The sequence below is a fragment of the Coregonus clupeaformis genome, chromosome 40 (assembly GCF_020615455.1).
Source record: "Coregonus clupeaformis isolate EN_2021a chromosome 40, ASM2061545v1, whole genome shotgun sequence".
Classification (NCBI taxonomy): Eukaryota; Metazoa; Chordata; class Actinopteri; order Salmoniformes; family Salmonidae; genus Coregonus; species Coregonus clupeaformis.
Window position 1 is genome coordinate 34,235,244 of NC_059231.1, and position 14,750 is coordinate 34,249,993.

The window sequence follows — 14,750 nt, forward strand, 5'->3', positions numbered from 1 at the left end:
GAGCATAATTTTTCTCACTTGGTGACAGAGTCCGTGATGCAAATGCAATAGAGTGTTCTTACCCTGATGGTAGAACATGTGAGATGACGGCTCCTACTCTGTATGGAGATGAATCACACGCAAGTCTCAGCTTCATCTCTGTGTCGTAGTGGGCAAGCCACTTGTTCTTTAGCAGACGCTTTTTGCAAGTCTTGAATGCTTCTTCGCATTGTGGAGACCAACGGCCTGCAGCAGTTGGTGAAGCGGATGCAACAGTGTGGACAAGTTTGCCACAAACATTCCGTAATAGTCCAGGAGCCCCAAAAAGGTGGGTGCTGGTTCATTTACGATTGCTTCCACCTTGCTGTTGGTTGGGTGCAGGCCTTGTGCGTCAATCTTGTATCCGAGATACTCCACAGAGTCCTGGAGGAAGTCACACTTGCTGCTTTTCATTCTCACTCCATATTTCTCCAGTCTTGACATCACTTTGTCCAGCACTACAAGGTGCTCTTCAATGGTTGGTGCTGAAACGAGGATGTTGTCCATGAAGCACACAACATTGTCTATGCCGTCCAAGATCTAATCCATTGTATGTTGGAATATTCCTGGAGCTGTCGAGATTCGATAGGCCAAGTGATTGAATCTGAATAGCCCCTTGTGTGTATTGATGGTCAGATACTGTTCTGACTCTGGATCCAGCTTCAGTTGCTGATAAGCGAATGACAGGTCCAGCTTACTGAAAACCTTTGCACCAGCTAGAGTGGCAAACAGATCTTCACCATTTGGTAGTGGATATTCCTCTGGTATAATGCAGCAATTTACTGTGACATTGTAGTCTCCGCACATTCTGACGGTCTTGTCTCTCTTTGGGACTACAACGATCGGAGCGGCCCAGTCGCTCCTCTCCACTTTCGTGATTATGTTATTCTTCTGTAGGCGGTCTAGTTCCTTTTCTACTGCTTCCTTAAGAGCATAGGGAACTGGACGTGGTTTGTGAAAGATAGGCTTGGTTCCTTCTTGCACTCTGACTTTTGCTCTGATGTCTTGTATCTCGCCGTAGCCATCTTTGAAAAGTTATTAGTGCTTCTCCAGCATGTTAGTGAGTGTAGCCTGACTCACTGGTTTGTCATTTCTCAGACTGAAGATTTCTCCCCAGTTCAGCTTGATCTTCTGTAGCCAGTTTCTGCCTAGCAAGGCTGGTTTCTCTCCTTTAACAATGATAAGCGGTAGTATCCACTCCTTCCCCTCATACCGGACTGGTACCTGGATCTGCCCTAACACAGAAATAGTGTCACTAGTGTATGATGAAAGGCGGATGGACGCTGGCTGAAGAGGGCACTCGTTCAGTTTTTCTTTGTAGATTCTCTCTTGAACAAGAGATACAGATGCTCCGGTGTCCAGCTGCATTTTTACTGGTTTTCCAGCTAACACCATGCTGAGATAGATTCCATATGTTTGTTGTTGAGCTGTGTACACTGTGAACAGTTCCAATACTGTTTCAATTGTACCTTCCTCTTCTTGTGCTGCATGTGAAACCTTGTGCGCTCTTGCTGTGCGTTTTGGAGCTTTACATACTCTCTGTAAATGTCCAACCTTTCCACAATTGTGACACGTTTCATTTTGGAGTCGACATTCACTGTGCTGATGATTATCTCCCCCACATCTGTAGCAACTTGGCTAGACTTTTGTGATGTGGGCTGCTGTGTTCTTGTGTTGCCTTGAGGACGGGACTGAGAAAAGTGTTACTTTTGTGAGCCTTTTCCTCCATGTGTGTCACTGACCTTGTGAACTCCTTTCTGATGTTATGCATGTCCCGATGGCTCAATAGTATCCCTGTGAGCAAGCTCGAGTCCAAGTGGGATATCACAGGCTTTCTTGAATGTCAGGTCCTTCTCTGACAGAAGCCTTCTGTGATATGCTTCACCTGTAAGACCACATACAAACTTGTCTAGGAGAGCGTCATCAAGAAATTGTGCAAACTCACATGTACTTGCCAGCCTTTCCAAAGCAAGGATGTAGTCAGCCACGGTTTCCCCTTGACTCTGGTGACGTTGGTAGAATCTGAAGCGTTCTGCAATGAGAATTGGCTTAGGCTTGAAATGCCTTGAAAGAGTTTCAGTCAGTTCTGCATAGGTCAACTCCACTGCTTTTATTGGTTCAATGAGACCTTTCAGCAGTCCATACTCAGTTGGACCCAAAACACTGAGAAATACGTCTGCTTTCTTTTCACCTTTGAATTCATTTGCAGCCAGCCAACGCTCAAAATTCTCTAAATAGGAATCAAAATCCTCTTTTGTAGCCTCAAACTCTGGTACTCGACCAATGGTTGCCATTTTCACAGTTAATTGTTCAGTTTCCTCATTCCTTGTATTCCTTAATTTCCAGAAATTTCATGTAATTCTTCACTTTCTCCATATCAGAAGTTTCTGCAATTTCTTCATTATCTGCACTCATTTGTAATAATGTACACACTGTGTTAGGTTTCTTCTTTTTCATTTTATTTGTTACAATATTTCTCTACTGAGATCGCCTATTTTCAATGGGTTCAATTACAGTTCCTATTTTAACCACCAGAGGGCATTGTCGCTGTTCTGGACTCCAATAGGCTTGCTACTTGGCAGCTCCTGAACACTGTGCCTGCTAGCAGTGCTTAGCATTAGCAGTCTTCTACTGGCGGAAAAAAATTACTGATGATTTACATCATTATATTGAGTTTCATTACTCACGCTACATTCTTCCCTTCAAGCAATGTCCGTTTAAGAAGCTTAATAACCTCGTCGCCACTGTAATATTTGTGTTGTGGAGAAAATTACCAGGCAGGTGACGGAAGTACAGTTTAGTGTTGTTTAGTAGAGACATCTTGTACCCTACAGCCCCCGGCCCAATAGTGTGCATGTGCACTTCCTATTAGGTGTCGTAACATAACACTGCATTAATACATTACTGCTTAGTAACAGCATAGTAACTAATGTAGACAGATATTGATCACCAATACTACACAACATTGAATCAAATCAATCAACTGGGTCAGGCCTGAAGCTGTCCCTAGTGAAATTGCAACATTGTATCAACTACCCTATTCAGGGCCCTTAGAGTTTCCTGTGCCAGTGAGCTCGGTACAGACAGCTGTTTGCAAGGGAAAAGTGTTCAGGTATTTTATGACGTTTCCACTGGATATGGGATCATTTACATTTTACATTTTAATCATTTAGCAGACGCTCTTATCCAGAGCGACTTACAGTAAGTGAGTGCATACATTTTCATACTGGCCCCCGTGGAAAACGAACGACAACCCTGGCGTTGCAAGCGCCATGCTCTACCAACTGAGCTACAGGGAATCATCAGATCATTATATTTTGCTCTTTCACAGTGAGGCTTGGTGATTATTGAGGCCGGGAGAGTGTTGAAAATATTTTTCAAATACTATGAGGAACTATTATCATTCGCAATGGATGTAAAAAATTATAATGTTGACTTATAAGAACAGTAAATGACTGTAATTAATCCATGCATTAACAGAAATGGATGTAACCAAATGACAGGATTAATGTTACATTTACCACTAGTGACGTATGTAATGGGGAATTGATAAAAATAAACAGTCACACAATAAATGCGCTAGAATTGGCAGGAGACAGCTGAGCACATTCTGGAGAGCTGAGTGCATGCATTCTGGAGAGAGACACGCCATATCTTCGCCACACACCCCTCGCCGCCTTGTCTCAACATTTTAAATAATACTCAAGACAGCATCAGAAACTGATCTACACATACTGAGAGAGTGGGTGATGTTTCGCTCGCTCGGATGCATTATCTGTGATTCAAGCATCTTTCTGTCGGCGCGTCTCGCTCAAATAAATTATCAATATTTCAATATCTTATTTGTACGGGCAAGTAGGTACGGTAGGGCAGGCCAGGCCCACTAAGGGCCGACCATAACACCGGCCCTGGTTTGAACTAAGGCTTAGTGAGTTGACGTGGACTGTAGCATTGTATCCCATACAACATGGCGGCCTCGCGACTAGCTCTTAGGAAACTTTGCTGTATTTTGTTTTTTTATGTATTATTTTTAACATTATCAGCTCAGAAAGTGTTTTGTATCATTACATACAGCCGGGAAAAACTATTGGATATCAGAGCATGTGACACTCTGGCTCCGGGACTTTTATATTTGAGCCAGGGTGTATTTGTTTTGTTGGGGTTTGGTTTGGTTATGTTGGGTTTTGGGTGTATTTCTTGTTTGCATTTCTGTGGGGTTCGTTTCTAGGTTTGGTCAATGACTCCCAATCGGAGGTAACGAGTGTCAGCTGTCGGCTCGTTATCTCTGATTGGGAGCCATATTTATTCTGATTGTTTTCCTGTGGGTATTGTGGGTTTTTGTTCCAAGTTCAGTCATTGTCACTGTTGGACTTCACTATCGTCTTTTGTTTTTGTATTGACGTGCTTTTCTAATTAAAGTCATCATGTTCACTCGCAACGCTGCGCCTTGGTCTCCTGTTTTAGACGATCGTGACAGAAAAACCCACCATAAAAGGACCAAGCAGCGTGTCAAGCGGCAACAGGATTTATGGACGCCTATCAAGGATTCATGGACATGGGAGGAGATACTGGATGGAAAGGGTCCTTGGGCACAACCGGGAGAATATCGCCGCCCTCGTGAAGAGCTGGAGGCAGCTAAAGCCGAGAGGAGGTGGTATGAGGAGGCAGCACGGAGTCGAGGCTGGAAGCCCGTGGGTACTACCCAAAAATTTCTTGGGGGGCTAAAGGGAGTGTGGCGAAGTCAGGTAGGAGACCTGCGCCTACTCCCTGGACTGACCGTGGAGAGCGAGAGTACGGGCAGACACCGTGTTACGCAGTAGAGCGCATGGTGTCTCCTGTACGCAGGCATAGCCCGGTTCGGTACATTCCAGCTCCACGTATCGGCCGGGCTAGATTGAGCATTGAGCCGGATGTCATGAAGCCGGCCCCACGCATCAGGCCACCAGTGCGTCTCCTCGGGCCGGCTTACATGGCACCAGCCTTACGCATGGTGTCCCCGGTTCGCCTACATAGCCCGGTGCGGGTTATTCCTCCTTCCCGTACTGGTCGGGCGACGGGGAGTATACAACCAGGTAAGGTTGGGCAGGCTCAGTGCTCAAGGGAGCCAGTACGCCTGCACGGTCAGGTATTTCCGGCGCCACCTCCCCGCTCCAGTCCAGTACCACCAGTGCCTACACCACGCACCAAGCCTCCTGTGTGTCCCCAGAGTCCTGTGCGTCCTGTTGCTGCTCCCCGCACTAGCCCTGAGATGCGTGTCCTCAGCCCGGGACCACCAGTTCCGGCACCACGCACTAGGCCTTATGTGCGTCCCCAGGGTCCAGCATGCCCTGTTGCTACTCCCCGCACTAGCCCTGAGAGGCGTGTCCTCAGCCCGGGACCACCAGTTCCGGCACCACGCACTAGGCCTTATGTGCGTCCCCAGGGTCCAGCATGCCCTGTTCCTTCTCCCCGCACTAGCCCTGAGATGCGTGTCCTCAGCCCGGGACCACCAGTTCCGGCACCACGCACCAGGCCTATAGTGCGTCTCGGCCGGCCAGAGTCTGCCGTCTGCCCAACGGCGCCTGAACTGCCCGTCTGCCCAACGGCGCCTGAACTGCCCGTCTGCCCAACGGCGCCTGAACTGCCCGTCTGCCCAACGGCGCTTGAACTGCCCGTCTGCCCAACGGCGCCTGAACTGCCTGTCTGCCCAACGCCGTCTGAACTGTCCGTTGCCAAGCGCTGCATAAGCCGCCCGTCTGCCATGAGCCTTCAGAGCCGTCCGCCAGACCGGAGCCGCTAGAGCCTTCCGCCAGACAGGATCAGCCAGAGCCTTCCGCCAGACAGGATCAGCCAGAGCCTTCCGCCAGACAGGAGCCGCTAGAGCCTTCCGCCAGACAGGATCAGCCAGAGCCTTCCGCCAGACAGGATCAGCCAGAGCCTTCCGCCAGACAGGATCAGCCAGAGCCTTTCGCCAGACAGGATCAGCCAGAGCCTTCCGCCAGACAGGATCAGCCAGAGCCTTCTGCCAGACAGGATCAGCCAGAGCCTTCAGCCAGCCATGAGCAGCCAGATCCTTCAGCCAGCCATGAGCAGCCAGATCCGTCGGCCAGCCACGAGCAGCCAGATCCGTCGGCCAGCCACGAGCAGCCAGATCCGTCGGCCAGCCATGAGCAGCCAGATCCGTCAGCCAGCCATGAGCAGCCAGATCCGTCAGCCAGCCATGAGCAGCCAGATCCGTCGGCCAGCCATGAGCAGCCAGATCCGTCGGCCAGCCATGAGCAGCCAGATCCGTCGGCCAGCCATGAGCAGCCAGATCCGTCAGCCAGCCATGAGCAGCCAGATCCGTCAGCCAGCCATGAGCAGCCAGATCCTTCAGCCAGCCATGAGCCGTCCAGCCAGGATCCGCCAGAGCCGTCCAGCCAGGATCCGCCAGAGCCAGCCAGCCAGGATCCGCCATTGAGTCCGGTGCTGTCCCTTAGCCCGGTGCTGCCCCTTATCCTGGTGCTGCCCGTTAGTCCGGTACTGCCCCTTAGTCCGGTGCTGCCCGTTAGTCCGGTGCCGCCCCTTAATCCAGTGGGGTTTAGTTGGGGGGTGGTCATATGGAGGAGGCTACGGAAGCGGATAGTGACTAAGGTGGGGTGGGGACCACGACCAGGGCCAGAGCCGCCACCGTGGACAGACGCCCACCCAGACCCTCCCATAGACTGTATGCTGGTGCGCCCGGAGTTCGCACCTTTAGGGGGGGGTACTGTGACACTCTGGCTCCGGGACTTTTATATTTGAGCCAGGGTGTATTTGTTTTGTTGGGGTTTGGTTTGGTTATGTTGGGTTTTGGGTGTATTTCTTGTTTGCATTTCTGTGGGGTTCGTTTCTAGGTTTGGTCAATGACTCCCAATCGGAGGTAACGAGTGTCAGCTGTCGGCTCGTTATCTCTGATTGGGAGCCATATTTATTCTGATTGTTTTCCTGTGGGTATTGTGGGTTTTTGTTCCAAGTTCAGTCATTGTCACTGTTGGACTTCACTATCGTCTTTTGTTTTTGTATTGACGTGCTTTTCTAATTAAAGTCATCATGTTCACTCGCAACGCTGCGCCTTGGTCTCCTGTTTTAGACGATCGTGACAGAGCAGCGGTAACTCACCAGCATTACGACCAAGAATACGACTTTCCCGAAGCAGATCCTTTGTTTGCTCTCCCCAGGGCAATTGAACTGATTCCAGCGGCTGACCCAAAACATCGCCGGCGGAGGAGAGGCACTCAGAGCGGCCTGCTGGTTCGACTTAGGAGGCGCGCACACCACCCACCGCTTCCAGGTATATTACTCGCTAATGTTCAGTCTTTGGATAACAAGGTCGACGAGCTCAGGGCAAGGATTTCTTTCCAGAGAGACATCAAGGCCTGTAACATACTTTGTTTCACGGAAACATGGCTCTCTGGGGATATTCTGTCGAAATCAGTCCAGCCAGATGGGTTCTCAGTTCATCGCGCAGACAGAAATAAATATCTCTCCGGGAAGCAGAAGGGCGGAGGTGTGTGTTTCATGATAAACAACTCATGGTGTAATTGTAGTAACATACAGGAACTCAAGTCCTTTTGTTGATCCGACCTAGAATACCTCAAAATCAAATGCCGACCGTATTATCTCCCAAGATAATTGTATTTGGTTATAGTCACAGCCGTGTATATCCCCCCTCAAGCTGATACCACGACGGCCCTCAAAGAACTTCACTGGACTTTATGCAAACTGGAAACCACATATCCTGAGGTTGCATTTATTGTAGCCGGGGAGAACTAGGCTGCCGAAGTTCTATCAACATATCGACTGTTGTACTCGGGCTGCTAAATCCTCAACGATTGTTATTCGAACGTCCGGGGTGGCTACAAGGCCCTCCCCCGCCCTCCTTTTGGCAAATCTGACCACGACACCATTTTGCTACTCCCTTCTATAAGCAGAAACTCAAACAGGAAGTACGCGTGCTAAGGACTATTCAACGCTGGTCTGACGAATCGGAATCCACGCATCAAGATTGTTTTGATCATGCGGACTGGGATATGTTCCGGGTAGCTTGCGAAAATAATTTAGACGAATACACTGAAACGGTGACTGAGTTTATCAGGAAGTGTATAGGAGATGTTGTGCCCACTGTGACTATTAAAACCTACCCTAACCAGAAACTGTGGATAGATGGCAGCATTCGCGCAAAATTGAAAGCGCGAACAACTGCATTCAACCATGGCAAGGTGACTGGGAATATGGCAGAATACAAAGAGTGTAGCTACTCACTCCGCAAGGCAATTAAACTGGCAAAACATCAGTAGTCGCAATTCAACGGCTCAGACACAAGACGTATGTGGCAGGGTCTACAGACAATCATGGACTACAAAAGGAAAACCAGCCACGACGCCGACACTGACGTCTCGCTTCCAGACAAGCTAAACACCTTCTTCGCCCGCTTTGAGGATAACACAGTGCCACCGATGCAGCCCACTACCAAGGACTGTGGGCTCTCCTTCTCCGTAGCCGATGTGAGTAAGATATTTAAGCATGTTAACTCCTGCAAGGCTGCCGGCCCAGACGGCATCCCTATCCGCATCATCAGAGCATGCGCAGACCAGCTGACTGGTGTGTTTACAGACATATTCAATCTCTCCCTATCGCAGTCTGCTGTCCCCACATGCTTCAAGATGGCCACCATTGTTCCTGTACCCAAGAAAGCAAAGGTAACTGAACTAAATGACTATCGCCCCGTAGCACCCACCTCTGTCATCATGAAGTGCTTTGAGAGACTATTCAAGGATCATATCACCTCTACCTTACCTGTCACCCTAGACCCACTTCGATTTTTTACCGCCCCAATAGATCCACAGATGATGCAATCACCATCACACTGCACACTGCCCTATCACATCTGGACAAGAGGAATACCTACAGTATGTAAGAATGCTGTTCATTGACTATAGCTCAGCATTCAACACCATAGTAACCTCCAATCTCATCATTAAGCTTGAGGCCCTGGGTCTGAACCCCGCCCTGTGCAACTGACGGCCGTCCCCAGGTGGTGAAGGTAAGAAACAAGATCTCCACTTCGCTGATCCTCAACACTGGGGCCCCACAAGGGTGCGTTCTCAGCCCCCTCCTGTACTCCCTGTTCACCCATGACTGCGTGGCCAAGCACGCCTCCAACTCAATCATCAAGTTTGCAGACGACACAAGTAGTAGGCTTGATTACCAACAACGACGAGACAGCCTACAGGGAGGAGATGAGGGCTCTGGGAGTGTGGTGCCAGGAAAATAACCTCTCACTCAACGTCAACAAAACAAAGGAGATGATTGTGGACTTCAGGAAATAGCAGAGGGTGCACACCCCTATCCACATCGACGGGACAGCAGTGGAGAAGGTGGAAAGCTTCAAGTTCCTTGGCGTACACATCACTGACAAACTGAAATGGTCCACCTACGCAGACAGTGTGGTGAAGAAGGCGCAACAGAGCCTCTTCAACCTCAGGAGGCTGAAGAAATTTGGCTTGGCACCTAAAACCCTCACAAACTTTTACAGATGCACAATTGAGAGCATCCTGTCGGGCTGTATCACCGCCTGGTACAGCAACTGCACCGTCTGCAACCGCAGGGCTCTCCAGAGTGTGGTGCGGTCTGCCAAACTTATTACCGGGGGCAAACTACCCGCCCTCCATGACACCTACAGCACCCGATGTCACAGGAAGGCCAAAAAGATAATCAAGGACATCAACCACCCGAGCCACTGCCTGTTCACCGAGGTCAGTACATGTGAATCAAGGCTGGGACCGAGAGAATGAAAACAGCTTCTATCTCAAGGCCTATTGAAATCACTGGCCACTTTAAGATATGGAACACTAGTCACTTTAATAATGTTTACATATCTTGCATTACTCATCTCATATGTACAGTGGGGAAAAAATGTATTTAGTCAGCCACCAATTGTGCAAGTTCTCCCACTTAAAAAGATGATGGAGGCCTGTAATTTTCATCATAGGTACACGTCAACTATGACAGACAAAATGAGAAAAAAAATCCAGAAAATCACATTGTAGGATTTTTTATGAATTTATTTGCAAATTATGGTAGAAAATAAGTATTTGGTCAATAACAAAAGTTTCTCAATACTTTGTTATATACCCTTTGTTGGTAATGACACAGGTCAAACATTTTCTGTAAGTCTTCACAAGGTTTTCACACACTGTTGCTGGTATTTTGGCCCATTCCTCCATGCAGATCTCCTCTAGAGCAGTGATGTTTTGGGGCTGTCGCTGTGCAACACGGACTTTCAACTCCCTCCAAAGATTATCTATGGGGTTGAGATCTGGAGACTGGCTAGGCCTCCTCAGGACCTTGAAATGCTTCTTACGAAGCCACTCCTTCGTTGCCCGGTCGGTGTGTTTGGGATCATTGTCATGCTGAAAGACCCAGCCACGTTTCATCTTCAATGCCCTTGCTGATGGAAGGAGGTTTTCACTCAAAATCTCACGATACATGGCCCCATTCATTCTTTCCTTTACACGGATCAGTCGTCCTGGTCCCTTTGCAGAAAAACAGCCAAAAAGTATGATGTTTCCACCCCCATGCTTCACAGTAGGTACGGTGTTCTTTGGATGCAACTCAGCATTCTTTGTCCTCCAAACACGACGAGTTGTGTTTTTACCAAAAAGTTATATTTTGGTTTCATCTGACCAAACCAAATGCACTCTAGCAAACTTCAGACGGGCCTGGACATGTACTGGCTTAAGCAGGGGGACACGTCTGACACTGCAGGATTTGAGTCCCTGGTGGCGTAGTGTGTTACTGATGGTAAGCTTTGTTACTTTGGTCCCAGCTCTCTGCAGGTCATTCACTAGGTCCCCCCGTGTGGTTCTGGGATTTTTGCTCACCGTTCTTGTAATCATTTTGACCCCACGGGGTGAGATCTTGCGTGGAGCCCCAGATCGAGGGAGATTATCAGTGGTCTTGTATGTCTTCCATTTCCTAATAATTGCTCCCACAGTTGCTTTTTTCAAACCAAGCTGCTTACCTATTGCAGATTCAGTCTTCCCTTTCTGGTGCAGGTCCACAATTTTGTTTCTGGTGTCCTTTGACAGCTCTTTGGTCTTGGCCATAGTGGAGTTTGGAGTGTGACTGTTTGAGGTTGTGGACAGGTGTCTTTTATACTGATAACAAGTTCAAACAGGTGCCATTAATACAGGTAACGAGTGGAGGACAGAGGAGCCTCTTAAAGAAGAAGTTACAGGTCTGTGAGAGCCAGAAATCTTGCTTGTTTGTAGGAGACCAAATACTTATTTTATACCATAATTTGCAAATAAATGCATTAAAAATCCTACAATGTGATTTTCTGGAGAAAAAAAAATCTCAATTTGTCTGTCATAGTTGACGTGTACCTATGATGAAAATTACAGGCCTCTCTCATCTTTTTAAGTGGGAGAACTTGCACAATTGGTGGCTGACTAAATACTTTTTTCCCCCACTGTATATACTGTATTCTATAATATTCTATTGTCTCTTAGTCCATGCCGCTCTGTCATTGCTTGTCCATATATGTATATATGTACAGTGGGGAGAACAAGTATTTGATACACTGCCGATTTTGCAGGTTTTCCTACTTACAAAGCATGTAGAGGTCTGTGTACATAGGTACACTTCAACTGTGAGAGACTGAATCTAAAACAAAAATCCAGAAAATCACATTGTATGACTTTTAAGTAATTAATTTGCATTTTATTGCATGACATAAGTATTTGATACATCAGAAAAGCAGAACTTAATATTTGGTACAGAAACCTTTGTTTGCAATTACAGAGATCATACGTTTCCTGTAGGTCTTGACCAGGTTTGCACACACTGCAGCAGGGATTTTGGCCCACTCCTCCACACAGACCTTCTCCAGATCCTTCAGGTTTCGTGGCTTATGCTGGGCAATACGGACTTTCAGCTCCCTCCAAAGATTTTCTATTGGGTTCAGGTCTGGAGACTGGATAGGCCACTCCAGGACCTTGAGATGCTTCTTACGGAGCCAGTCCTTAGTTGCCCTGGCTGTGTGTTTCGGGTCGTTGTCATGCTGGAAGACCCAGCCACGACCCATCTTCAATGCTCTTACTGAGGGAAGGAGGTTGTTGGCCAAGATCTCGCGATACATGGCCCTATCCATCCTCCCCTCAATCCTGTCCCCTTTGCAGAAAAGCATCCCCAAAGAATGATGTTTCCACCTCCATGCTTCACGGTTGGGATGGTGTTCTTGGGGTTGTACTCATCCTTCTTCTTCCTCCAAACACGGCGAGTGGAGTTTAGACCAAAAAGCTCTATTTTTGTCTCATCAGACCACATGACCTTCTCCCATTCCTCCTCTGGATCATCCAGATGGTCATTGGCAAACTTCAGACTGGGCCTGGACATGCGCTGGCTTGAGCAGGGGGACCTTGCGTGCGCTGCAGGATTTTAATCCATGACGGCGTAGTGTGTTACTAATGGTTTTCTTTGAGACTGTGGTCCCAGCTCTCTTCAGGTCATTGACCAGGTCCTGCCGTGTAGTTCTGGGCTGATCCCCCACCTTCCTCATGATCATTGATGCCCCACGAGGTGAGATCTTGCATGGAGCCCCAGACCGAGGGTGATTGACCGTCATCTTGAACTTCTTCTATTTTCTAATAATTGTGCCAACAGTTGTTCCCTTCTCACCAAGCTGCTTGCCTATTGTCCTGTAGCCCATCCCAGCCTTGTGCAGGTCTACAATTTTATCCCTGATGTCCTTACACAGCTCTCTGGTCTTGGCCATTGTGGAGAGGTTGGAGTCTGTTTGATTGAGTGTGTGGACAGGTGTCTTTTATACAGGTAACGAGTTCAAACAGGTGCAGTTAATACATGTAATGAGTGGAGAACAGGAGGGCTTCTTAAAGAAAAACGAACAGGTCTGTGAGAGCCAGAATTCTTACTGGTTGGTAGGTGATCAAATACTTATGTCATGCAATAAAATGCAAATTAATTACTTAAAAATCATACAATGTGATTTTCTGGATTTTTGTTTTAGATTCCGTCTCTCACAGTTGAAGTGTACCTATGATAAAAAGTGCAGACCTCTACATGCTTTGTATGTAGGAAAACCTGCAAAATCGGCAGTGTATCAAATACTTGTTCTCCCCACTGTATATATTCCAAAATTATATTCCTTACTTAGATGTGTGTGTATTGGGTATATGTTTTGAAAATGTTAGATATTGGTTGTTAAATATTACTGCACTGTCGAGCTAGAAGCACAAGCATTTCGCTACACCCGCAATAACATCTGCTAAACACGTGTATGTGACAAATAAGATGTTATGTTATTTGTTGAGACCTTGGGAAAAGTATCATGGAGGGACAAAATTTATAAATACTGAGATATTAAGCATAATCTGCACAAAATCATGGAAAATAATTTCCATATTAGATTTTACATTTACATTTTAGTCATTTAGCAGACGCTCTTATCCAGAGCGACTTACAGTTAGTGAGTGCATCCATTTTCATACTGAGATATACATAGATATATGTTTCAACAAATAGTTAATCTTATTAAATAAACTACTGTAACTACTGTCACAATAAGAGCACACACCAATTACCACCATTAGGCCTACAAAACGTCAGCTTTGACGATAGTTCCTTGTAAACAACAAAAATTAACAGCTTTTTTCTTTTACACACAACAGTGACTTTACAGGTCAATACATTTCCTCAACATTTCCCCATCTTGTTTGTCTTAAACCAGCAATAAAAAAACATGTATCCCATTTTGAAGCATTTCCGTTTGCTTTGGGGTTGTCAGGCTCACGTGCTCCCTTTTGTCAGTCAAACTGTCTTAAGATAAAAAGAGCTTATAAAGATTATCTCCCTGGCTTGCATGCCATTATCATTAATCAGTGCATATTGACTGCTCTGTCCTTTCCCTGTTTCAAGTTCAGCCTTTGGCTAATCCTAAGATCTTGCCCTGAAGACACACACACACACCTACTCAGGGCGTTGGAGCGCGGCTCGAACCCAGTGTTAATATTGGCACTCATTTTTAGATTCTAGTCTAGTCTTAGAATAATATGTTTGTCAAAATGACTATCTTAGTCACATTTTTGTCATTTGAATAATGATTTAGTGTAGTTATTGTCAAAATGACAAACAGTGGGCCATTTTAGTCAACTAAATTCCCTTTAATTTTTGTCACATTTTAGTCACTTCACATTTGTATTGCCTCGTTAACCTATAGTAAACATAAATCACTGACTTCCATGTGCACAAACATACATATCCTTGTTCTACCAACACATCTTTCTGCATAACATCCTATTATCTTCCTAACAGCAGAAATATCACAAACATATATAAGAATAAATGTAAGAATAATTTGGCCTATCTAGATATTGTACATTACATATCAAACAAACAGAGACACACAAGCGCAGAGGGAGAGAAGTACAGTAACCAGATGGTGCCATAAAGTATTGGCAAAGTAGTATGGGTTGCACCTCCAGATCACTCGGTCATGTCATTGCCATTGTTATCAACATTCCAGACGCCACAGCCACGTTGATGTCCAAAAGTAGAATGTGGGCTAATGACTTTGAACGGAAGCTAATGACTGTTTCGCCCAGTGACGTAATCGAGTCACTAAACCTCAAGTCCAAATCGAGTCCCAAGTCCCCTGTGCTCGAGTCCGAGTCCAAGTTCGAATCAGCAATGTTCAAGTCACAAGTCGATTC